Raw genomic sequence first — 27,231 nt, 5'->3', positions numbered from 1 at the left:
CATGATGTTATTTACGAGGAGTCTTGAAAGGTGAGAAGGTCTCAAATAATAGACAAGGACAAGGAAGGCCTATCAGACAGATGAAGAACATAGGGCTTTTCTCATAAAGCAGGTGTCCATATATATCATACCTCTATGCCTCTGCTAAGTGGCTAAACATTAAGACTAGTACCATCAAAAAGGAAAAGAAAAGAAAAAGAGAGAGAGGTTCAGGAAGGCTGCTCTGACTTATGGCCAATAACCTGAAGGGGTTGAAGGAGGGTGCCATGTGGATGTCTGGGGGAAGGGAACTCTGGGTCCAGGGAATAGGTAGTGCAAATGCCCTGAGGTGGGCTTGGAACAGTGCAGAAGCCAGAATGGCTGGAGTAGAATGAGACAGACCAGTAAGGAATGAATTAGAGAAACAGCAAGGGGCTAATCACAAAGCCTCTCCTGGACCCAAGTAAGGACCTGGGATTTTATCCTGCATACAGTGGATGCTGTAGGGGGACGAATGGTGAGTACAGAGTCTGAGCAAGGAAGTGACATGACCCAATTTAGGCTCTCCAAAGCGAGTGGAAGCAGGAGGACAGAACAAAACGTAATGGGAAAAGTCAGCAGCGGTATGGTCAATAAAGACCTTCCAGCCAGGAGTTCCCGTTGTGGCTCAGTGGTTAACGAATCCGACTAGGAACCATGAGGCTGCAGGTTCAATCCCTGGCCTTGCTCAGTGGGTTAAGGATCCAGCGTTGCCATGAGCTGTGGTGTAGGTTGCAGACACAGCTCGGATCCCGTGTTGCTGTGGCTCTGGCGTAGGCCGGTGGCTGCAGCTCCAATTGGACCCCTAGCCTGGGAACCAACTCCATATGCCGCAGGAGCAGCTCTAGAAAAGGCAGAAAGACCAAAAAAAAAAAAAAGAAAAGAAAGAAAAAAGACCTTCCAGCCAGGACATAACCTGCTTGGATTCATTTTCTAGAAAGATCACTTTGGTGGCCATGGTGAATGACCTTGAGGTGGAGAGTGGGTGGGAGAAGACTGCTGGCCAGGAAACTGGGTGAATGACCATTAGAATACTTCCCACATCCTAACCATAAATGGTTTGGTCCAGACAGGCTGGCGTGCTGATTCGTTGGGAGTTCTGGGTAACAGGACGCCCAATGCCAGGGAATTTTCTCCATAGAAACCCCACGGCGAAGCGACCACCTTCGCCTCCGCTCTTTCTGTGTTTTACACGGAGGCAAAATGAAGAGCTGCTCTCCACGCGGACATTTTTGTTTTTCTTTTCTTCGAACAAACTAGCAACCAGAGCCGAGCACAGTGGAACCTAAAGGGTTTGGCTGCTATTTTGGGTTTAGCTCAGTTTCCCAGTTCGTAGTCACACCCATGTGGCCAAGAGGAGCTGGTTTATGGACCCATAAACGAAGCCCAGCTGTGAGCGAGGCGAACGAAGGCAGGATCATTATCATAGCATCTCATCTGAGTTGCATTCTAGCATGTCCAAACAGCACAGGGAAATTGAGAGATTAAATTCACCAGGAGCCAAGTGGCACTTTCTTACTTTCAAAGTGATGTTGGAACGGCTCGATGGAAAAAAAAAAAAAAACAAATCACAGAGGCCTGGGGACAAACAGCAACTTTCAAAGACGACCATTTCACAGAAGACCTCTTTTAGGGCTTAAGCTCGAGAAGGTCGTGTACCAGTCAAAGGAGTATAATATAAATTATTTTTTATGCTTTTTTGGGGGGCTGGAGAATAGGTTTTAAACATTGAACAAATACAAGCAAACCAGAATATTGCTTGTCACACTCAAATGCTATAGAAGTAGTAAGAAAGGCACTCCCTTTCATCAGGAAAGCAGGAAGCCGTGGGGTGGTTATAAGAAAACAGGGAATTCAGAACTGGACAGATCTGGGTTCACATCCCAGCACTACCATTAAACTACTTAATGATCTTTGGAAATTTATTAAGTCTTCCTGAGCCTAGTTTTTTTTTTTCCTGTAAAATAGAGATAAAATGCTTATTTTTCAGAGTTGTTGAGAATGTTGATCTAAAAAGTACACAGAGGAGTTCCCCTTGTGGCTCAGGGAGTTAAGAACCTGACTAGTATCCACGAGGATGCGGGTTCGATCCCTGGCCTTGCTCAGTGGGTGAAGGATCCAGCATTGCCTCGAGCTGCAGGGTAGGTTGCAGATGAGGATTAGATCTGGTTTGCTCTGGCTGTGGTGTAGGCCAGCAGCTGCAGCTCTGTTCCTATCCCTAGCCTGGGAACTTCCATATGCCATGGGTGCAGCCCTAAAAAAGAAGAAAAAAAAAAAGAGTAAAAATAAAAGTACACATAAAGCATTGGGCATCTGGTAGGTGCTCAATAAAACAAGATATTTAAACTTTTTACCATCTACATAATGCTTTCATCTGTGTAATTCTATCTACTCCATAAAAAAAAGAAAAGAAAAAAGAAAAAAAAACAGGAGTTCCCGCCGTGGCGCAGCGGAAAAGAATCCGACTAGGAACCATGAGGTTGCAGGTTCAATCCCTGGCCCCACTCAGTGGGTTAAGGATCCAGCGTTGCCATGAGCTGTGGTGTAGGTCGCAGATGCAGCTCAGATCTGGCATTGCTGTGCTGGTGTAGGCTGGCGGCTATAGCTCTGATTAGACCCCTAGCCTGGGAACCTCCATGTGCCGCTGGTGCAGCTCTAAAAAGACAAAAAAGACAAAAAAAAAAAAAAAAAAAAAAAGCCATACTGGAAACATCAAGTAGAATGGTCATTTTGAATACTCCCCCCCAGGCTGTGTTCATGGTATTCCAGGGGCACTTTATTAAAGGCCCCTCTTCCATGTTAAAACTCATGCCAGCCCAGGAGGCATTCCCAGGAGTCCCTAGGTCTACAAAGGTTTTCCAAGGAAATGTGGTTGTCCCAGGAACTACCATCGATATTTCAAGAAGAGAGCGACAGAGTTGGCCCTGCATAAATGATCTAAAAGGTTGAGTGCTGTCGCTTCTGTCTGGAATTAAGTCAGCCCAAGTGTTAACTCATACTGAGCAGAACCTGAGATTTTTGGCCAGACACACACATCTCTGAAGGTTAAAAATAGGCAAAACAAAGTATACATTTTTACCCAGATTGTCTTAGTATGTTCAGGGTACAATATAAAATACCACAGACTGGGTGGCTTATAAATAAAAAACATGTATTTCTCACAGTTCTGGAGATTGGGAAATCCAAGATCATGGTGCTGGAAGATCTTTGCAATGGGTGAGATCCTGTTTCTGAGACAGAAACAAGACAAGAGATCCCTCTGGGACTCTTTGCTAAGGGCACCAATTCCATTTGTGAGGACTCTGCTTTCATAACCTCATCACCTCCCAAAGGTCCCACCTCTTCATACCATCACCTGAAGGCATAGGATTTCAGCATCCAAATTTGGGGGGTGGGGATACAAACATTCTGACCACAGCATTGATGAAATTTTTCTTATGGAAGCCAGAGGTCAGCTGGGGCCTCCCTGACCCTCTGGGATCTTAGGAAACCTTGCTCAAGTCTCTAAATTCCATGGTCTGAGAAAATTCAAAGTCATTGCTCAGGTGTCTGCAGAACTCTGGAGCTTGGGTTCCCATGGTGACCTCACCCTCTGGCTCCTGTGCTGCCTCTTCTTTGATTCCACTTCAATCTGGGGCTATGTCACCATTTACACACACACACACACACACACACACACACACACACACACACACACACACACACACACACACACACACTATCCATTCATACCATGCTTGCCATGGGGTTAACTGACCTCATTACAGTTTGGTGGTACCAAGGATGCAGGTCACAGGCAAGGACCCCCTCCTCTTGCTGACTTCACACTAAAACCCCATTTCATTTCGGTTTTCCACTTCTGTCCATTCCTTTCTCATTTCTCACCTGGTCTTAGCCAAAAAGCCTAGTTTTTTAAAAAGCATTGTTTCTTTCTTCCCTCCAAATATGGCTCTCTTCTTCCAGTGAATGGCAATGAGTACAAATTTTCCCCACCTTACTAAACTTAATATAAACTTCTTTGAGAAAAATCATCAAGAAAAAGGGTCTTTACATTCAAAAAATGGGTGGAAGACCTTTTTCCAAAGAAGACGTATGGATGACCAATAGGCACATGAAAAGATACTCCACATGGCCAATTATGAGAGAAATGCAAATCAAAACTACAATGAGGTATCATCTCACATCATCATCAAAAATTCTACAAACAATAAATGCTGGACAGGGTGTGGAAAAAAAGGAAACCCTCCTACACTGCTGGGGGGTATGTAAACTGGTACAGCCACTATGGAGAACAGTATGGAGGTTCCTTTAAAAACTAAAAATAGAGTTACCACATGATCCAAAGATACATCCACCCCAATATTCATAGCAGAACTATTTGCCATATAGCCAAGACATGGAAGCAAACTAAATGTTCAACTGATGAATGGATAAAGAAGATGTGGTATATTTATACAATGGAACACTACTCTGCCATAGAAAGGATGAAATGATGCCATTTGTGGCAACATGGATGGACCCAGAGATTACTACATTAAGTGAAGTAAGCCAGACAAAGAAAAATACCATATAATATCACTTATATCTGGTATCTAAAAAAAATGATACAAATGAATTTATTTACAAAGTAGAAATAGACTCCCAGACGTGGAAAACAATCTTATGATTAGCAAAAGGAAACAGGGGGAGGGATAAATCAGGAGTTTGGGATTAACAGACACATATTATTATATATAAAATACATAAACAAGGACTTATTGTATAGCACAGGCAACTACATTCAATATCAAGGGGGTCAGCTGAGTCCACAGGGCCAGCCAGCCAATTTAGGCCACTCCCTGGAGCCTTGGAGTGGTTGCCACCATGGCTAGTTGGTCACAGGGCATCCAGAAGCTGCTCCAGACCTAAAAGCAGGTCACCGAGAAGGTGTCCAAGGCCCACAAGCGAGAGAACTGAAAGCAGAAGCACGCCAAAGGAGCCTGGGCTGAAATTGAACAATACCACCTGCAAAGGCAGAAGAGTTCAAGGCCAAGGAAGCTGCAACTCTGGGACCCCACAGCCATTGCAGCACTGAAGTGGAGAAGGACCCCCAGAAGAAGAGGACCATCCTCCAGACCCACTTCTGGCAGAACAGGGATGAAGTCCTGGATACCCTCTTGGCCTTTGTCTGTGACATCCGGCCAGAAATCCACGAAAACTACCAAATGAACGGATACGGGAAGAAGAAAACACCTGTTCCGTGGATTGGCATTTTAGATGCCTTCATGGAATATGAGGCTTTTGCAAGGCTTGAGTTATATTCTTGTGAAAAGGCATCAAATTATTTCTGTATATTAGGTCGTAGGTTCTTCACTTTTTGCAGAATAGCAAATCTAGCTTCTTTGTACAAACATAGAGTTTATCCAAAGATTTATCTTTTTACGTCACGTTTTTAAGAGATTTAATGGGTATAGGTTGTCTGTTTTCCTATGCCTTTTCATTCAAACAGCGTATATATCAATACTGACTTTTTCCTTCTTAGATATAGTTTTTTTTTAATTTTTTTTCTTAAGAAAGGAAGGGGTTACAATTTTCCCCCCTAAATCTTTCTTGAAGGTCAGGGGATTTTATCTATGAAAAAGTAGTAAATAGTTATTTGTAACCTATATGAAGCAGCAGCCAGCCTTAAAATAGTCCTTTCTGGCTAAGGGTTAAAACAATAGGCACTAGTATAATTGTTTGGGCTGCTTTTAGTTTTTCTTAATCAAAATTACTAGATGATAGAATTTAAGAACTTGTGACATGTTGCTACTTGGTGTCCAATACTATACTGATAAAAGTACTTTTAAAAGTAAAACAAAACAAAACAAAACAAAAAAACCTGTAATGGAAAAGAATCGATTCATAAATATATCTGAATCACTTTACTGTACAACTGAAATTAGCACAACATTGTAAATCAATGATACTTCAATTTTTTTAAAAAGGAAAAGAAAAGGGATCTCTACTAACAAAAACATAGGAATCATTAATCTAGGGCAGTGCTTCTCAAAGTGTGGTCCCTAGAAAGGAGCAAGGCCAAGGGCATCATCCAGGAACTTGTTAGAAAGGCAAATTCTTGACCCCCTCACTGCAAATCCTTGGAAGCAGAAATTCTGGGGGTAGGATACAGCAAATTACGTTTTAACAAGCCCTCCAGGTAATTCGGACGTGTACTGAAGTTTGAGAAGCACTGATCTAGAAGGAGAACTTTGGCTGTAACCAGGTGGGGATTCCAAACCCAAATATCCATAGAGTCAAGGCAATAATAGTGTATTAAGCAGAACAGAATGTGGCAGAGACATGAGTGAGCTGTGGCTGATTTTTACCACATAAAAAGAAAGAACCAAGATGGTCAGTTTTTCTAAATTTGTGAGAGAAGACAGAAGGCTGAATTTTTCTATGCAATCGCCAGGTGTTTCAGTGCACGCACCTCGTTCATTTTGTCCTTCTGGGTTAATTCAAAGGTTTGCAGACACTGCCTACCTCACCGCCCTGTTTAAATTGAGAATCATGGGTTTCCAAGCCATGCTCCTGGCTCTGCTGCTCTCGGTTCAATTTTTAAAGTACAATTAGAAACGGAGATGTAAAAAGAAACGGAGACTCGCATTTAATGTGGATTTTGTGCCAAACATTAAGATGGGTTTTTATGTTAATATAGGGCTATGGAGTTAAAGAGCCTATAAAATGGCAGTTGAACTAACGTGACATATTGTTTCTGGGCAGCCTTTTTATTTCTGTCTGTATTTTCCCAGAAAGTCACCAGGGAATCCGTTTTTTTCCTCTCATGATGCTTAAAGCCAGGCCTATAGAATATATGCAGGGCTCTGCCATTGCCATGGCAACCATTATCTTCTCCTAATTCCTTTTCTTGTCTAAAAATAAAGTGCCCTTTCTCAAAGTATCTATTTCCGATTTTTATTTAAATCTCACTTTCTGCAGATGTTCGGTCTCCCTTTGACCTGAATGTTACTTCTGTTTTGCTTAACAAGAGGTGGTGATAACACATATTCTGGACATGACTACCAGCCACCTCCAAGTATGACATTAAAAGACTAATGAAAGCGATATATACACGGGGGTGAGGGGCTATGAAAAAAACCCACTGATTTCATAGAAGGGTCATGGTCATATTCCTATAGCACAGATGCCACTTGGAACAGTATTTCTCCAGGCCATTACTGTATCTGCTGCTTCCAAAGAACTGTATTTCCTCTACATGAAAGAACAGTTAAACAAAGAGATGGGCTGAAACCCCTAAACCCAATTCTCTGATGAGAGGTGGAGCATTGGACCCTCACTCCTTTGATCCATAGCCAGACGCTTCTTCCTCCCTGGCTCCTTGTCCTCGTTGCAGGCTTTCCTTTGCCTGCGGGGCGTGGGGGGGGGGTGGTTCTTGATGATTCACTTCTGAGGCATTAGAAAAGCTGGAGAGAAAGGAAGTGTTGGACATCAGCCTAAATTCTGCAGCCTTTGTACATCAAAGACTAGACCTTGATCAAGACATCCATGAAAAGTGATTGCTTGGGACTTCTGAACCGAAAGGGAAATGCTCTATGGACTGTCCTTTCTGGGCCATTTGCCATGCTGAGATGTTATAAAGATGCTACAAAGCTTGGGTCTTGTTATAATATAAGACGAAAAAAATCTGCCCAAGACAAAAAAGACAAATAGGTGTGAGCCCTGCCTTCTAGGAGCCCACACCCAAACAAGGCTACATTCATGTGTCCAAGCAAATAAGCAAAAGATGTTATAAAGTCAAGGAGGCATCCACGGCTCTCGGAGGACGTGTACTTGGAGTCTTCTCCACATGTTGGTGAGCTGTCCATGCTCCTCCCTCTCCGTTCCTACTGTGGCCAGCCTGCTCCTTGACGCCAAGCCTCTCTGCTAAGTCTGTGATGGTGAAAAAGGCATATTCTTCCCTGCCAACCTAAGTAGCCAAGGCGGAAATGGCAAGTGTAACATCTTGTGTCTGGGATACATTGCGTCTAATGGGAGTCTTCACATTTGTCCGTTCCAGATAATACAGGGTTAGGTGAAAACATTATTTTCTTTCTCTTCCTCTTGTAATGTCATATGTTAGTTCTGTCCAACAATCTGTCCTACTATAACCGTGTTCACTTGGATGGTGGCCTTTCGGCACAGCCTGAGCTCCGTGGTGTCTTTACTGAGGTTCTGTCACCTGCCATGACCAGGGCTGTGTACCATGGTTGAAGGCGAGGCTGGTCAGCCACTTGGGACTTAAAACAGATGACGAAAGATTGGTCTTCTGGAAGAGACTGCAGCCAAGAAGTCCAGGGCAGCCACAGGAGTCCTGACCATATTTTCAGATAGATGGGTTGTTCACAGCAGAAAACACTGAACTAGGTGTTAGAGGCACTGGCCAGTCCTGCTACAAGGAGGAGAAAGTTCAGAGCTGAGGTCTTGTACTGTTGGAGGGTACAGTCACCAGCACTGAAAGAAGGAGGGTGCCTTACCCTGGACCACTTCCCACTAAGTCTCACAGTCCGATCCCTGAATGCTCTGTCAGACACTCATCAGGCAGATCTTGGCTTTCACACCACTTTCTCTAAGGTCTCATCACAGCCCGAATAATCTTCATGTTAATACTTGATCTTATCTTAAAAACATTTGTTGACCCAAAGGAATGGAAAGTGGGGACTCAAACAGAAATTTGTGCACCCATGTTCACAGCAATATTATTCCAAAGTGTCAACAGGTAAAGCAGCTCAAGTGTTCACCAACACTTGAAAGAAGAAACAAAATGTAATACATACATACAGCAAACATCTTTCAGCCCTGAAAGGGAAGAAAATCCTAAGATCTTCTTAGGAAAATCCTAAGATTTCTTAGGCTAAGACATGGATGAACCATGAGGACATGGCACTAAGTGAAATAAGCCAGTCATGAAAGGACAAACACAGTATGATTCCTCTCATGTGAGGTACAAGGGTGGTCAAAGTCCCAGGGACAGAAAGTGGAATGGGCATTTTCATGGATGAGGGGAGGAGAACGGGAAGCTGTTGTTGAATGGGCACAGAGTTTCCATTCTTCGAGATTATAAAGGGTTCTGGAGGCAATTCCTTCTGTGGCACAGTGGATTAAGAATCTGACTGCAGCAGCTCCAGTTGCTGCAAAGGGGCAGGTTCAATCCCCAGCCCTGCACGGTGGCTTAAAGGAGTCAGCATTGCTGCAGCTGTGGAGCAGGTCTCAGGTGCGGCTCAGATTCAATCCCTGGTCTGGAAAATTTCCATATGGCTCAGGTGTGGCCATTAAAATAAAGGGGGTGTTCTGGAGATGACTGCACATTGGTGTGAATGGACCTAATACTACTGAACTGTACACTTAAAAATGACTAAGATAGTAAACTTTATGTTGTGTGTTTTACCACAATAAAAACAAACAAAAACAGCACTTGTTGAGTAATTCCCTTTTTTATCTCAGCTACTCCACTGAGACGCATTAAAACTCTGGTCCTGATCCCAGAGCTGCTATTCGTAAACCCAGTGATGCTGGAAAACTCGCACAATCTTTCTGAGCCTAATTTTCTTCGTGGGTAATTGGGAATAATAATAGGGACCCTGGAGGATCACATGAGAAGGGTTTTGTGAATTAAAATGTGAATAACACTTAAGGGATAATGAGGATTATAAAGCCATTATATCCCACTCACCACCTAGAACGAGATCTTGCAACTATTAAGGATCAAACGTAGACAATGAAGAGATGGATGAAGGGATGTGCCCTGACAGCCATTGACTCCTTGTGTTGAGAAGGAAGAGTGAGGTCAGTGACACTGGCCTTCAGATACCTGGTTGGGTATCTTCTTACCCCCCTGAGGCCCTCAGTGCTCTCACTCACCCCTTCCCAGAAAATTAAGTGACATTTTATACTCAGATCTCAGTTCACAGACATCTTGCAGGGGTGTCTGCAGTTTTATAGGCAACAGTGGGGGAAACCAGAGAGCTTACCCCCCAAAATAAGTACCAATGATGGAAGTTGAGGCCACGAGCGCTGGTATGACATGGACGGCGGGCTGGGGGTAGGAAACAGTAGGAGAGGATGTGTCTTCATAGCAATCTTTGAACTACAGCCCATAGGCAGATGCCCGTTCCAGCCCCAGACTCTGCCAAGAGGAAAGTCAGCAAGGAAAAGCAAGGTCCTCACCCTTAAGTTGTGCTTCCATTTTGGTGATGAGCAGCATAGCTCAGCGTTAAGAACAAGGCCACGGGAATCCAACCAACTGGATTTGGATTCTGGCTCTGCCACTTGGCAGCCGTGTAGCCTTCCTTAACCATTTAACCTCTCTGTGCTTCGGCTTCCTCATCTTTAAAATGAGAACCATGATAATAGAATCCAACTCAGAAGTTTGTTGTAAAGGTTAAACTAGTTTCTATGCATAGAATGAGTAATTAGAGAGTGCTGGGCACTCATAGGATATTCTCCATAAATATTTATTAAATAAAGCCCAGTAAAATGATCAACCCCCAGGTCTAGTGCCTGGCTTCTCCATTTGCACTTCCTCCCCGTTCCTCCTATCACCATAGTGCCCTACATAGAAAATGCACTCCCGGAATTCCCGTCGTGGCACAGTGGTTAACGAATCCGACTAGGAACCATGAGGTTGAGGGTTCGATCCCTGGCCTTGCTCAGTGGGTTAAGGACCCGGCGTTGCCTTAAGCTGTGGTGTAGGTCGCAGACGTGGCTCAGCTCCCACGTTGCTGTGGCTCTGGCATAGGCCGGTGGCTACAACTCCGATTCGACCCCTAGCCTGGGAACCTCCATATGCCATGACAGCGGCCCTAGAAAAGGCAAAAAAAAAAGACCAAAAAAAAAGAAAAGAAAAGAAAATGCACTCCCCACCCACCCCTGACCACAAACAGATAAATCTTTCAGACCAGATGCCTGGATGCTAATAAAGCTGGCTTCCAGACCTCATTTTCCAGAGTTAGTTGCCTAATTTAGAGACCTTGTCAATTTGCATTACATAGAAATAATGCAATAGGACTTCAAAGCTAGCTGGAACCATGCCCTGCAGCCCATAGCTCTGCATCTTCCATAGTGGTTGGAACAATCGTAAATTATTTGAGAGCATGAAACTTCTCTCTTGCCGATTCTCTTATGATCACTGGGCTAGGACACTTTGGGAGTAACTGCAGAGAAATAGATGCCAAAAGTGCTATTTTCTACCCTTAGATTGAAGTTCAGCGAAATGAAATATTTTCATCATAATGATTTGGGTTATCCTGTTGTCATGGCTGCTCTTGTTTATTTCTTTCTCCTACGTCTTAATTTTAATCTGATAAATCCCTATTTGAGTTTTAGATAAGATAGTTAGGATGCACAAGTGCAACCTGCACCCAAATTTTAAAATATATATTACAAGTTCCTAGAAGCCCCAACATGACCCCTTCTAGTCACCACTCCCCCACTACCCAAGCACAACCTTACCTCTAAGAGCACAGAATTGTTTGAACTGTTTTTTTATATTTTATATGATTGCCAGATCCTTAACACACTGAGTGAGGACAGGGATGAAATCGGCATCCGCATGGACACTAGTAGCGGTCTTAACCCACTGAGCCACAACAGGAACTCCCGAGTCTTACCATTATTTTGCTTCTTTTTTTTTTTTCCCTGTTCATTTATTTACTTGCTCTTTTGCTTATTCTTTCCCACTTCTGGTTTGAAAACTAGGAGTACATACACCTGCTTTTAGCTGTTATTTTTTTTGTAGCAACTTCCTTCACTTAAGGCCGTGAGTTCTAGATAAGGCCAATGAAGTCGCTTAGGCTGGTCAGGGACTGAGTTGCTTTGAAGAAGAAAGGACCATAGTGACAATTTAGTGAATGACCAGCATTTCTGTTTTGCAGACTTAACATAGCTTAGGATACTTATTTACTATTATTAAATACATTTATATATTTATCTAATGTAAACATGGAGCTCCTTACCGAGAGATGCTTTGATGAAATCCTACTAGACAGCAAAATGAGTCTTATAATTTTTTTTTTTTTGTCTTTTTTGCTATTTCTTGGGCCGCTTCCGCAGCATATGGAGGTTCCCAGGCTAGGGGTCGAATCAGAGCTGCAGCCACCAGCCTACACCAGAGCCACAGCAACGCGGGATCCGAGCCACGTCTGCAACCTACAGCACAGCTCACAGCAACGCCGGATCCTTAACCCACTGAGCAAGGGCAGGGACCGAACCCGCAACCTCATGGTTCCTAGTCGGATTCGTTAACCACTGCACCACGACGGGAACTCCGAGTCTTATAATTTAGAATCTCAGTCCTTGTGACCTTCTCTGGATTTGGGGTTCCTATCTGAAACCACTGTTCACTTCTCTGTCATTTTATCTCACCTTCAGCCGTTCTGGATGGAGTCTCCCCCTTACTCCTAGGACTTCTCAAAGGAAATTTTAAACAAGTCGATCAATATTTAATCTCCAAATTGTTAAAAAATAAAAATAAAAATTTCCCCAACACTTTCATATGAGGAAATACTAAACAAAAGAAAAACAGATAGCTACAGCTGGCTTTAGGCATGTAAATAAATCCTGAGCAACAAAAGGACTACTTTTGCTGGTTAAAAGCCAGCCTGACATTGCATCTGGCCATATCTTAATTCCTTCTCACCGAACTGTGCTTGAGGAAGAGGCTGGACGCCAATAGCTAATTCCTGATCTGCCTCTGCAATTCCATCTCCTTCCACAGCCCGTCTCCACGATCGCTTACATCTCTAGCTCAGTTTCCAGCGGTAAAGTGTAATCTTAGTCCACTTAAAAACAGTAATGGAAGAAACAGTGATGCTAAGATTACCTGGACCTCACCTGGTGATTCCATCCCAACTGTATAAACAGAGAACATAATAGAAGAAATGCTAGGCTTGGGGACCCAGGATCTCCTTTCCGTTTTGTGATTGTGAGCAAATCACATAACTTTTCAGAGTCTCAATTACCTCAACTGTAAAACAAAGAGAGTGAGAACTACAACTCAGGGTTTCTATGAGGATCGAGTGAAATAAAGTATGTGAGGGGTTCCCATCCTGGCGCAGTGGTTAACGAATCCGACTAGGAACCATGAGGTTGCGGGTTCAATCCCTGCCCTTGCTCAGTGGGTTAACGATCCTGCGTTGCCGTGAGCTGTGCTGTAGGTTGCAGACGTGGCTCAGATCCCGCGTTGCTGTGGCTCTGGCGTAGGCCGGTGGCTACAGCTCTGATTCGACCCCTAGCCTGGGACCCTCCATATGCCACGGGAGCGGCCCAAAGAAATAGCAAAAAGACAAAAAAAAAAAAAAAAAAAAAAAAGTATGTGAAAGTGCTATTTGTAAGAGCAGAGCTTCTCAGACATTGATGTGTGTACAAATACATGGGAATGGAATACAGATTCTGACTCTGTGAGTGAGGGGAGAAGCCTGAGATGCTCAGTTTCTCACAAGCTCCCTGGTGATGCCAAAGCTGCTGTTCCATAGACCATAATTTGAGTCTTAGGCTGTTTGCTGGGCAGCTGTTCATTATGGTAGCCAGTGGCCATGTGTGGCCATTTAGACTGAAAGGAATTACAGCCTGGTTTGTTAATCACAGTAGCAACATTTCAGGTGTTCAGTTGCTCTCTGTGGCTAGTGGCTCCCATGTTGAACAGCTCAGATCTAGAATCCTTCCATCATTGCAGACCAGCCTGTTGGACTTTGCTGTGTCAGAGCATCACAGAGATGTTAGAGAGTCGTTCAATAACACTCAGACAGGAGTTCCCACTGCGGAACAATGGGATCAGTGGTGTCTCTACAGTGGCAGGGACGTGGTTTAATCCCCAGCCTGGTACAGTGGGTTAAGGATCTGGTATTGGAGCAGCCAAAATAGGAAAAAAAAAAAAAAAGAAAAGAAAAAACCACTCAGACATTATGTATCAAGCAAATTCCATGGGCCAGTTTTCTAGGCCCCTGTGATATAGCAATGAGCAAAACAGACAAAATTCTTGCTCTCTTTACCCTCTGACAATCTCACAACAGAACCCAACACTCCATTATATCCACCCAAAGCACAGCCACTTGGAAAACCGTAAGTGAAGAATTAATCTGAAGATTTTACTAAAGATTTCTGTTTTTATTTTTGTTTTGTTTTGGCTGCACCTGCAGCATGCAGAAGTTCCAGGTCAGGCATTGAACCCATGCCACAGCAGTAACCCAAGTCACAGCAGTGATAATGCTGAGTTCTTAACCACTAGGCCACCAGGGAACTCCTCTGAAGATTTCTTAAAGGATGGCAAAGGGAAATTTATATTACATAGCACAGAGCACTTTTTAATATCAATTTTCTTTTTTCCCTTTTTCAATTGTACAGGTAATAAATGGCAAATAGATGTTACCTGCATCCCACACCTAACCCCCCCCCCCCAGATATCCCATATACTTCTTCCTAGGTCTTCTTCCTGGCCATCCATTATAGAAATCTCCCCCAATATTTTTCCTTCTTCATACAGAGAAGTTGATCTCTGCCCAAATCCTCATGGTGTGCATCCCTATACCTCTTACTTCTCTGGGTCCCACCACAGCTTTAATTACAGTGAGAGATGAAATCTGCCTGACCTCACCTTGTTGACAATAGAACACTGATGGTGTGCTGGAGCCAGTTTGCAGTGATTCACAGGAGCCAATAGATGTTGGGAATATCTCTTCCCAACTTTGCATTCAGTGACCTCACATTGGAAAGCTTGCAACTGGTCATGATGGGAGTATTTACACCAAAGCAATTGGCACATGCAATAAATCTGGGCTCTCTGATTTCCCCCACCTCCAGGAAGCCAGTCATTAAACACTGACTAGGGTACCACTGGGTGTAGAAATTGGGGGGTAGTGACATGGTACCCAATGTAATGTAGAATTTCATTGGCTGATTCTTATTTTGCAGCCACAGATGCTTCTTTCCCTTTGTTTTCTACTATGGGGTCTGACCTAGGATTCTTGCCTCACTTCTGTGGGGGAGGCCCCTCCTGACAAGAGTTCGCAGCAGCCAAAGACTACTTGGTTCAAATGACACCAAATGGTTCAAATTCACCTTTCCATAGCTTAAGACAGAGTGATCCCAAGTGCCAGGAAAGACATCAAGGAGACATGAGACTTGGACCAACACCCCCACATACCCCACTGCTACTGAGAGGCTGTACCTAACACTCACATGCTGGCAGGTGTGCTTCCTTTGGTTTGGTGACCAAGCCAGATGAATTCATTTCTTCTGTGACTATTAAATTAAAAACCAAAAATGTGCAGAGGTGATCAGGAAAAACTGGGCTTGCTTTTCATATCTCACAACCATCCTTAGCGGGCTGTAACCAACATAGGAACCCGCTGGAAGCGTGGAATGCCAAGAACAAGCTGACAGTCACCTCAGCTTAGAACTGGAGGTGGGGGGTGGGGAATTAAACCCTAGGATGTGAGTCATTTTGGGGACTCAACAGAAGCTCTGGGTATGGCAGCCCCTGGGCAGGCTTCTCTTCGGCTCTACTTTCTTTCTTTTTGAGAAAGTATGTCAGAGACTGAGGCTAGGCCCAGCTCTACAGGCTTGTGGTGGGAAGTGCCTCACAAGAGACTCCCACCTCCACTCCTGTCGCTTTTCACTTCTCTTTTCTGCTTCCTTCGAACGCTGACCTTGACATTCAGTGAAGCGACTTTCACTTTGGATCAAAGTCCTGATATGGAGGAGTTCCCATCGTGGCTCAGCGGAAATGAATCCGACTAGGAACCATGAGGTTGCAGGTTCAATCCCTGGTCTTGACCAGGGGGTAAAGGACCCAGTGCTGCCATGAACTGTGGTGTAGGTCTAGATGCGGCTCAGATCTGGCCTGGCTGTGGCTCTGGCATAGGCCGGTGGCTACAGCTCTGATATGACCCCTAGCCTGGGAACCTCCATATGCCGCAGGTGCAGGCCTAAAAAGCACAAAAATGTCCTGATCATGGAGAGGAAGAGAGAGCAGTGAGATTCCCACTATGATTTATCCTATAGTTTCTACCAGGGCCTGGGCTCACCCACTCATACCAACACTGGATGTTCGCTTCCTCCCTAACCCCCTGCCCCCTGAGGCTTCAATGGAGGGGCCACGAGGATGGAGCAGCGCCTGAAGAGTGGGAACTGCCACTGGTTGAGACAATAGGGAGAGAAGGAAAGGAAGCACCCCTGAGGAGTTCCCGTGTGGCTCAGCAGGTTCAGAACCTAACTAGTATCCATGAGGATGTGGGTTCAATCCCTGGCCTCGTTCAGTGGATTAAGGGTAAGATCCACAGATGACACCTCCCCAGCCCCTTAGCCCCCAGATCACTCTCCTGCTCCTTTATTCTCAATTGTGGGCTCGTTCTCTCTTAATTACAGTCTATAAGCACCAATTTTTCAATGCGTTGGCACCTAAATTAAGGCTGCACTTTGTTCACACTGCAGTTTGGTTTTTCCTAGCTTGATTAACTAAGACAGCCAACTCAGGTGAATCAGCATGCTTGTAAGGAGGTATTAGTGCTACAGGGGGGAAATGTCTTTATAAGGTGACCTGCTTCAAAGTAGATCCAGACATGGTGTGTCAGCTAGAAACTCCGTCTCTCTATGTCTCCATGTTCCTAATAGAAATAATAGTATTTTCCTCATAGAAAACAGTAGGAAAAAGTTAGATCATACACACAAAGCACACAGGAGATGCTCATAATATGTTTACTGCTGTGGTTGTTGTGCTTGGCTTATATTCTATTTGACCAATGGGGTGTTGTGTCAGCAGCATCCCATTATGTCATTCTTTTTTGTGACTGAATATTCCACTGTATATGTGTTTGTGGTCTGCCTTTATTGTCAACCTCTAACCTACTATCAGCTTCGTAAGAGCCAAAATTTTGTTTTATTTGCTGTTTTATCTCTGGAGCCTAGAATGCAGCTGGCAGCACCTGGCCTCAACAAATATTTGTTAGAGTTCCCATTGTGATGCAGTGGAAATGAATTTGACTAGTATCCATGAGGATGTGGGTTTGATCCCTGGCCTCACTCAGTGGGTCAGGGATCCAGCATTGCCATGAGCTCTGGTGTGGGTCACAGATGAGGCTTGGATCCCGTGTTGCTATGGCTGTGGTATAGGCCAGCAGCTACAGCTCCAGTTCAACCCCTAGCCTGGGAACCTCTATATGCTACACATGTGGCCCTAAAAAAAATAAATAAATAAAAAAGCGAAAAATAAAATAAAATAAATATTTGTTGCCTAAAGGAATGAGTGAATGAACGGGAATACTGCTCTGTATGGTCTAGTCCTCAGGGAAAGATGGTGGTGAACTGAAAAAACCAAGAACACCAGTAGAGCACATTTTTAAAACAAAAATTTTATGTCGTATGGGAGCCATGATGGGAACTCCCTGTACTTATTTATATCATTTCAAGACACTGGATTTAACAACAGATTAACCATCCCTTACTAAGTAGCATGTTTCAGATTTTCCCATCCCAGAGATCGGCAGCTAGGATCTCTGGGGTCATATGTGGCAACATGTTTGAGGCAATGAACACAGCCATCTCCAGACAAAGTAGCTGAGTGTGGTGTGGGTACAAGGCTTCTTCTGTGACATCTGTGGAGTGTGGCGATGGAACCAACAACTGTGGCAGGGCTGGGTGGCAACCTAGCACCAGGATAGCGTTCGGACCCAGTAGATGGCACTGGTGGTGCCTTGCAAGGGTGAGCTGGGGCTCAGACAGCCTTAACAGCTGATGCCTCCACCTTCGGCTGGCACATTCTGGAGGAAGCATTAGCTCCTGGGATGATGGCAGAAGACCCTGGATGGCAGACAAAACCATGTGTGGCAGCACCTGAGCTTTAGTGGGTGCCAGACCCTTTAGTAGCAGAGCCAACAGGAAAGCCATGCGAGCACCAGATGCAAACTCCCCAGGGCAGATACCACTGAACAGAGCCCCAGAGAAGACCTCATCGGCTAACAAATGGAACCCAAAAGTAGCATGCTTACCAGCACCAGGAAACATTTCAGAAGACCCATAGATACCAGGAGGGTATCTTATAGAGAGATGAAAACCCCATAACTGTGGAGGAAGCAAGAGCCAGGGAAACACAGGTTTACTGATAGGGCCCTGGGACAGAGGAGAAAACTTGGATTAAACATTGTGATTGGAGCGTTCTTGCGGTGCAGTGGTTTAAGGATCCAAAGTTGTCACTGTAGCTGCTTGGGTTGTTGCTATGGCGAGGGTTTCCTCCCTGGCCCTGGAACTTCTACATGCGGTGGGCATGGCAAAAACAAAAACAAAAAACCATTTTGCTTGGATTAAACATCATCTGTGGTCCTTAACCACCTTTGTATGTCCTCCCCAGCAAAGCAAAAAAAAAAAAAAAAAAAACCCATTCATTTCTGCTGGTAAGAAGCATTCACCAAGGTTAGAGGAAAGTGGATGTCATTCATTTTCTGGTCCTGTTAGTGGTTAACCAGTGGGGATGCCAGGACCATAGGGCCCTCCTGGGGCAACAGCAGATTTCTGCATTTTCTAGACTCTAGGAAACATCATCTCTCCCTGCTTTCAGCTCCCCACCCCTTCCAATAATTTTGTGACCCAATTCCTATGTTAAATTTCTCTCCACCTAAAGACATAGAGCGGTTTCTGTCTTCTGACTGACTAATCCTGACAGATAAAAATATGTATCATTCATTTGTTTAATGGTTTAAAAATCTTCTAAGTTATCTTACTCAAATTCTATAATGATTTTGTAACAGAGATCACTGTGATAATTTTATCACAGGGGGATAGAAAAACAGAGAGACTAACAGGAAGCTCATGGCAGGTCTTGTCTTTTCTTCTAAACAGCTGGGTGATCGTGACCTGCTTACTTAATCTTTCTGTGCCTCAGTTTCCACTCCTGTACCGTGAAGCAATTGAGCTAAACTCATTAGCTTTCAGTTTTTATAGCCACTCATGAAAAGAAAAATATTTTACATTGCTGCTCAGTACTTACGTCTGCATAGAGTAAAAAAACTAAAACCATAGTTTCATGAAATAAGACCCTTAAGAAGCACAATGTATTCTGTTTATTTGTTGTTTTTTCGTTTTTTTTTTTTTCCCAAAATGCTCCTGGTAATTATTATTATGGATTGAATGTGTGTGCTCCCCCCAAATTCACACATTAACATCCTAACCCCTGATGTGGTGGTTTGGGAGGTGGGGCCTTTGGGAGGTAATTGGGTGTATGGATGGAGCCCTCGTGAATGGGATTAGTGCCTCTTTACCCAGAGACCTCTCGCTGCTCTCCTTCTGGGGACACAGAGGGAAGTGGGGAGTCTGTCACTCAGAAGGTTCTCGTCAGAACCCAAACAGGCTGACAGCCTGATCTCAGAACTCCCAGCCTCCAGAAATATGAGAATCAAATTTCTGTTGTTTAAACCACCCAGTCTGTCCTAATTTGTTCTAGCAGCCTCAACAGACCAGGACAGTGATCTACTACATCGATTTCAAAGCCCAAGTACGTGGGGAAAGTTACATCCTTTTCCTGAGTCTCAATTTTATCATCATCTGCGAAATAGGAGAAATAATACCTCCTTTGTAGGGTTGTCGATAGAATTTACTAAGGACTATTCTAACTCAGGGTTGATGCTAGGTTTATCCCTGAAACCCAACTGGCAGAATTAGGTCATACCTAGTACTGTGATTACATTGAAATGAAAAACAGGGTTTGAAAACAGCCCTGGGAAGGGTGGGGGTGGGGTGGGAACCTGAATTGTGTACCGTATGAGGATACCAATTCTGCCACATGGTTTAAAAAAAAAAAAGACAAAAACAAACAAACAAAAAAAAAAAACCTTTGGCTGCCAGGAATTCAACAGAGAAACATTCCTGTGGCATAGCATGCTTGGGGGTCTGAGGGTGAAAGGAAAATAGCTCATATTGAAAAAGGGTATAATTCTATCAAGCAGTGTTGCCAGTATACATGCTAAGTGAGAAGTAGCCTTATTTAAATGCCTATGCAGCGTCCCACTGGGATATTTTACAGTCAAAATGTCTTTACAAGTTTCTAGTTGCCCAAAACCTGCCTTCCGCTTGACAGCGATGTTATTTCAATAGTCTTGCTCTCCAAGAGGTTCTGAGCAAATTGCATTTTTGTAAATCAGCTATCATTTACCACCCCCACCCCCCAGGCTTAAATTATACCTTGAAGTGGTTTTATTTTGAACTCCTGATTCATTTGCAATCCTAACACTTCATTGAAAGTGTCCCTGCCTCCTCTACCTTGCCTGCATCTGCCAGAGTTTTTAGTGGAGAAAAATAGAAGGCATTCTAGCAGTTTACACAGAAAAAGGAATACATTAAAGCTAGGAGGTTGCTTACAGAAATTCCTGGAGGGCTCGAGTCAGGCAGAGAGTTCATGAACATGTAAGCCATGCCACAAGGCAGCTCCAGCAAAGACATTGTCACTGTCGCTGGATACAGATCCCTGGGTTCCCAAAGCCGACCCCAGGTTCTGGATGTCAGCCCTCCCTCTCTTCTGCCTCTGGTAGCTGGATGCCTCGCTGCCCCGTCATCTGAAAATTGGATTCTGGGGAACTGCTGATTCCGCATAGTGCTTTCTTCCAATGTAAAGTATCCTGGGAGTGATGGATTGGAGAGGTCAAGGTCACAGTCTGCACCCTAGCTGTCGTGTGAGCGATGGATTGGAGAGGTCAAGATCACATGGCTGCACCCTAGCTGCAAGGGAGGCTGGGAAGGAAAGCAAGGCTTCTCTGTAAATTGGTGGGGGGAAGGGTTTATTTCATGAGATATTCCTCCCCAAATGTGGGTGGCCACAAACCCTGATAATTTCCTCCTACATGCCATCCTTACACTGTCCCTCTGTCAGTGTAAGTAGGCGAAGGCCTTCAAAGTGGAATTCATTAGAGACTTATTAAGCACCTACCCTTCATGAAACCAAAAAAGTGTTGGTACTTTCTGGAAGTTGCTGTGTGTAGAAAAAGCAGTTTCCCACACACAATTTACCTTTGAAGGAACAAATTCCTTCATTTTCAAAAAAACAGCCAAGCAGGGTTCCATTGTGGCTCAATGGGTTAAGGACCAGACATTGCCTCTGAGGATGCGAGTTTGATCCCTGGCCTTGTTCAGTGGGTTAAGGATCCGGTGTTGCTATGGCTATGGTGTACACCACAGCTGCAGCTCCAATTTGACCCCTGGCCTGGGAACTTCCATATGCTACATGCACAGCTCTAAAAAGAAAAAAAAAATTAAATAACCAATCAGATGATACTAAGGATGCTAAGTCACAGCAGAGTAGGCCTTGACACTCAGGAAGACAATATCTGGAGATCTTCAGCCTTCCCAAATTTGAAAATATGGATAATGTGTTCCCTGAGAGCTGCACATTTCCTGTGCAAATCCTCACTGCCTTTCAATTTTTATTTATATTTTCTCTTTAATCTGCTGCAGTTTTTTAAACAGGAAACCGGATGTGTTTTATTTTCTAAGAATACAGGAAATAATAACCAGAGATCTACAAAGGAAGTTTAGATGAGAATGCCAGGTGACCAGCATTCTCAGTGGGACGGTCACTCAGGGTCAAATAACTGTGCTTAAAGAATCAGAAGTTCCCTTCATGGCTCAGCGGTTAATGAGCCTGACTAGAATCCATGAGGGTATGGGTTCAATCCCTGGCCTTGCTCAGTGGGTTAAGGATCCGGCATTGGCAAGAGCTGTGGTGTAGGGCGCAGATGTGGCTTAGATCCTGTGTGGCTGTGGTGTAGGCTGGCAGCTGCAGCTCCAATTTGATCCCTAGCCTGGGAAATTCCATATGCTGCAAGTGTGGCCCTAAAAAGCAAAGAAAGAAAGAAAGAAAGAAAGAAAGAAAGAAAGAAAGAAAGAAAGAAAGAAAGAAAGAAAGAAAGAAAGAAAGAAAGAAAGAAAGAAAGAAAGAAAGAAAAGAAAAGAAAAGAATCAGTAAAGGAAGGTCAGCGAAGTTTCAATAGTAAAAGTCAAAAATCCATTTTCATAGTTACTAAGAAATTGTACCATCTGGTCCTTATCAGTTATATCCCCTTCAGTCACTACAGCCACTCCAGGCTTCTGTTTGCTCTGCAAATGTACCAACTTCTCCTGCCTCGGGGCCTTAGCACATGCTGTTCCCTCTACCCAGAATGACTGGGTTCTCCCTGATCTTTGCATGGCTCGTCCCTTCTCTCAACTGGGTGTCATATCAAATGGCACTTTCTCCAAGAGAGGCCTCTCTGAACACCAGGGTAAATAGCCACTCCCTCCCTCTGCTCTTGTTTTATTTCTTTTTCTTTTTTTTGCTTTTTAGAGCCACACCTGTGGCATATGGAAGTTCCCAGGCTAAGGGTCCAATCTCAGTTACAGCTACCAGCCTACACCACAGCCACACGGGATCCGAGCCACATCTGCGACCTACACCACCGCTCACAACAAGGCTGACCCCCTTATTCACTGAGCGAGGCCAGGGATTGAACCCGAATCTTCGTGGATACTAGTCGTATTCGTTTCCACTGGGCCACAACAGGAAGTCCTCGTTTTATTTCTTTAAGAGTATTTACCATTATCGGCAGTTACTTCATTTATTTGTTTCCAATTCATTGCTGGTCTTCTCCTGGAACATAAGAGCCATGAGCAGGAATCTTTTCTGACCAGCTCCCTGCATCTAAGACAATGGATGGCATACATTAGGTGCTTACTAGTTATGGATTGAATGAAGGAGTTAAATCTTCAAGGATAAGTAAGAGTTTGTGAAGAAAGAAAGCAGGGACAGACATTCTGGTCTGAGAGGCCAGAAGAGTGTGTGGAATAAAACAACTTGCCACTTGGTGGAGGAAGTCAAATGTGGGAGGGTAGAGGCCACGAGAGCCCTGGGTGCCTTTCCTGCAGGGAATGAGGAAAAATTGCTAGGTTCTAACCAGAGGTAAAAGGAAATATACTGAAATGGGCGTGTGATGTAAACAAACCAACCAGCCGAGGTAAAGATGATGGGAGGAGGGGGTACTTCACATCAGGCTGAAGATCTCGTACTGATCTGTTACAGGTGCTCTTAAAGCGCCAGGTTGTGATATAAGTTTGGCAAACACTGTGTGGGATGCGTTGGGACTGGGAGAAGCTAGAGTCAAGGAGACTCATTATCTACCCCAACAATACATCCCTAGGTCTAAATGAACAAGGTATAATTTACCATGAGAAATAATGAGCCAAGAGGCATTTTAAAGAGTCAGTAGGGGAGTTCCCGTTGTGGCTCAGTGGTTAACGAATCCGACTAGGAACCATGAGGTTGTGGGTTTGATCCCTGGCCTCGCTCAGTGGGTTAAGGATCTGGCGTGGCCGTGAGCTGTGGTGTAGGTCATGGATGCGGCTCGGATCCTGCGTTGCCGTGGCTCTGGCGTAGGCTGGCAGCTACAGCTCCGATTGTACCCCTAACCTGGGAACCTCCATGTGCCGCAAGAAATGACAAAAAGACAAAAAATAAAATAAAATAAAAAAGAGCCAATAGGATTTGGTAACAGATTGGCTGTTGGAGTCAAAGCAAGTGGCTGGGTTCTGATGAGAGCCCTCTTCCAGACTACAGACTGCTCACTGCTGCTTGTATCCTTCCAGGGCAGAAAGAGGGCTAGAGAGCTCTCAGGGGTTTCTTTTATAAGGGAACTAATCCAATGCCAGAGGGCTCCATCCTTATGAAAGAAGTACCCCGCCCCCCCACAAAGACCCCACCTCCAAATACCATTGGGATGAGAATTTCAGCATATGAATTCAGGGGGACACAACAATTCAGTCCATTGTGCTGGCCTTGACCCTCCCTTTCCTCCTCTGTCTCCCGCCTGTCCTTGGAGCCTGGCTCTCCAGCCATCTCTCCATCTCTATGGTCTGTCTCATGTCCTTCTGATATATTCACTTTCCACGCAAGTTGACCAGACGTATTTCTATTATTTGCAGCCAGGAACCCTGACTGAACCAGTGCCTAAGAAATTAAAGAGAATTACAAAGTAAGGGGGAAAAAAAGACAACAAAACAAAACCCAAGATATTTGATCGTTCCTTGAAGAAGTTGAGGTAGTGAAAATAGAGACAAGCCTTCTTCCACATCTTCAGTAGTTGCACCTGCAGTTTTGCTCCCGAGCAGAAATCGCTGTATTCAGAATGAATATTCACAAAAAGCATAATTCATAAAAGAATGATAGTAAGATGCCGGCCCATCCTGCTGCAACACTCCCTTATATCCCTATGGGTTAAACAACAGCGATAATATCCAAGTCATTGTGTGGGATGGATCCCAGGAAATAGCTGAGATTTAATTCAAAAGTCACAGGAGGCCCCCAGACGTAACAGCTGGGCTATTACAAAGCAGTTAGAAGAGATAAACTGCTACAGAACATAGAGGTTAATTTTTTTTTTAAAGTGGGAGGGGGGACTTAATTGGTGCAGTGTACGATAGGACATGTCTTCCAGGATTTAATAAGGTTTAGATTATGTGAATCAAATTGTGAGGCCATTTGCAAAATCAAGTTACTAGACAGCGTTTTTCGAAATGACTCATGTTACCAGGAAGGGCTATAGCGCAAGTGATTGCCTGCATTATCCCTGAAGGGTGTTCCACTGGTCAGGAAGGAAAGCTCCTGGAAAACCTGTCACTTGTAATGTGTGAAATATGGGGTTTGACGGCCGTCTCTAGCCATGGGGGAAAAGAAGGAATTTCGTGAACATAACAAAAAAGCAGGTGAAGGTGGAAAATGGTTGGTATAGAATCTGACCGCTGCTCCTCACCTCCTGGCCCATCTCAGGGCTGGGGTTTCGCATCGGTTTTCTAACGTCTCCTTCTTTTCCACCTTAATCCCTCGGATCTATTGTCATCTTAGCAGCCAGAGTGATCCCTTTAAAACCTAAATCAGGTTCTGTTCCTAATCAAACTCTCCAATGATTTCCCATTTCACTCAGAAAAAAAAGCAGAGAACCTGACACAGTCTCTGTGAGGATATATGTTCGATCCTTGGCCTCACTCAGTGGGTGAAGGATCTGGCATTGCCCCAAGCTTTGGCATAGGTCTCGGATGTGGCTCAGATCCAGCATGGCTGCAGCTCCGACTAGACCCCTCGCCTGGGGATTTCTGTGTGCCACAGTGTGACCGTAAAAATAAAAAATAAATGAAATTGCAACTTGCATACTCCTGACTCCCTTCTCATGTTCTGTTTTCCCTTGCTGTGTTCCTTTCCTAACACACTGTATGCTTGTTGTTACATTTATTGATTGTCGTTTGTCTTCCCTTCTCGAACATAATAATTCCCACAATCACAAGGATTAAGTGTGCTTTCCACAAAATAGCCTAGGACAGTATTTAGCATTTAGTAGATGCTCAATAAATATTTACCAAATAAATGAAGGAATGTCTTAAAGGAGAAATACATCCCGAAAGAAAATAGAGAAAATCTTCCTGAGTTACTAAACCTCTAAGCCTTCGGGCAATAGAAAGGTGTACTAGAAAAATACTTGAGGGAATTGAAAGAAACTGATAAAAGCAGTCTGGAGAGGTCTGGAGAATGAAATCTATGTCTTTCCCTATGAACTCAGGCTTCAAGACCCTGATGGGCATGTCTGGCTGCAGCATCCATGCCGAGAAGACCAAAAACAGCATCTCAGAGCGCGAGTGGGGCAGCAGAGAGGGCTCCCGGACCAAAGATGACCACGTGAACAGAAAGGAGGGAGGTCTCGGTGACAACCTGTGTGCCCAGATGTCCCCTCCCCAAAGCTGACAGTATGTAACCAACACGGTCCCCCCAAACTTTCATACCACCCTAAGAAACTGAAGGGATCCCCACAGACTGATTAAATTTCCCCATGGTCTCATGGGATAAGGGCAGAAATCATAGCTAAGTTGAGTTATGTAAAAATAAAACTCTATTTCCTGCATGCCAAAACTCCAACCTATCTCGTTCTATTTTATGTCAAAACAAGCACTAATATTTTAAGGCATGGAATGAATTTTAAAGACTTTTTGGTCACGTGACAGGCAGAGCTCAACTTGGTCCCCAGGAGTCTGGGACAGGCACTCTGTGTCCTCTGCTGACCTTGTGTGCACTTCTGCAGGGAAATCAGAGAAGCATTAGGTGCTGCGCACAGCTGAGCAATTGCCATGGCAACCAGAGGCCCATCACCTGAGCTTTATTTCAAACAGCTTCATCAGGAGTGAGCTGCAGACAGAATGGAAGATGGAAAATTCATATTCTTTCTCTCTCTCTCTCCCCTCCTTTCTCATGTTTTGATGCGAGAATTCTAAAAGTGGCCCATCCCTTCTCCTCCTAAATTATTCTCAGTGCCTTTTCTTTCTTTCTCTGATGTGCAGTCTGATTCATGAATGCTTGTGTTTGATGAGGTGAGGGATTGGGATAGAATCAGCACACAGCACTTCCCTTGGGGGTCATCCCATGTCGCATGTTGGCAAGGCTGGCAGAATGACGGTGTGTCCCTGAAGAGGCCACCCTGGGGCGAGCACATCTCTGGTCTGTTGAAAGAGATCCATGACCCTGTCACTCTGTTGTCTGGAGGGGACCATAACTAAGATAGAAAAGTTGTCACGTCAGGCTGTTTCTGGACTCAGAGTTGTGCTAATGAATAAATGATGACTTGCCAACCCGCATCTTTGTGGGTTTTTTCCTCACTGATTTATCATTTAAAGTAGAAGACAGTAAACATGAAATCATGTGGACTATGGTTCAGGTGATGGGTTCTTTGGTTGCTATGGTGATAACTTGACTCTGAGTCAATGTCCTTTTTTTTTTTTTTCCTTTTGTCTTTTTTAGGGCCGCACCAATGGCATATGAAGGTTCCCAGCCTAGGGGTCGAATTAGAGCTACAGCTGCTGTCCTACACCACAGCCAAGGCAACGTGGAATCCGAGCTGCGTCTGTGACCTACACCACAGCTCACAGCAATGCTGGATCCTTAATCCACTGAGCAAGGCCAGGGATTGAACCGGCATCCTTATCGATACTAGTGAGGTTCGTTAACCACTGAGCCACAATAGGAAATCCCAATGTCCCTTGTATAAACAGTCCTACCATTTTCATAAGCCTAAGATACAACTACAGAGCATGTCTAAAATGCTTATTCCTAGGATCCTTTATTCACCAGGATCTGATTCAGAAGAGTTGGATATAGGGCCAAGAATTCAGGGTTTTTTGGGTTTTTTTTTTTTTTGTCTTTTTTGC

The 27,231-nt window shown here is 44.3% G+C and overlaps 1 pseudogene; it reads left to right on the top strand.

Annotated features, from left to right (window-relative positions):
* The first annotated feature begins 4,881 nt into the window (after positions 1-4,881).
* Positions 4,882-25,777, top strand: LOC100156105 (V-type proton ATPase subunit G 1 pseudogene; annotated as a pseudogene).
* The last annotated feature ends 1,454 nt before the right edge of the window (positions 25,778-27,231 follow it).

This window comes from Sus scrofa, chromosome 7 (genome assembly GCF_054392235.1).
Source record: "Sus scrofa isolate SSC_HxYL_T2T_F1_AM1 chromosome 7, Sscrofa_HxYL_maternal_Yorkshire_Landrace_v2.0, whole genome shotgun sequence".
NCBI classification, from domain to species: Eukaryota; Metazoa; Chordata; class Mammalia; order Artiodactyla; family Suidae; genus Sus; species Sus scrofa.
This window is presented reverse-complemented; position numbering and strand designations above follow the sequence as displayed.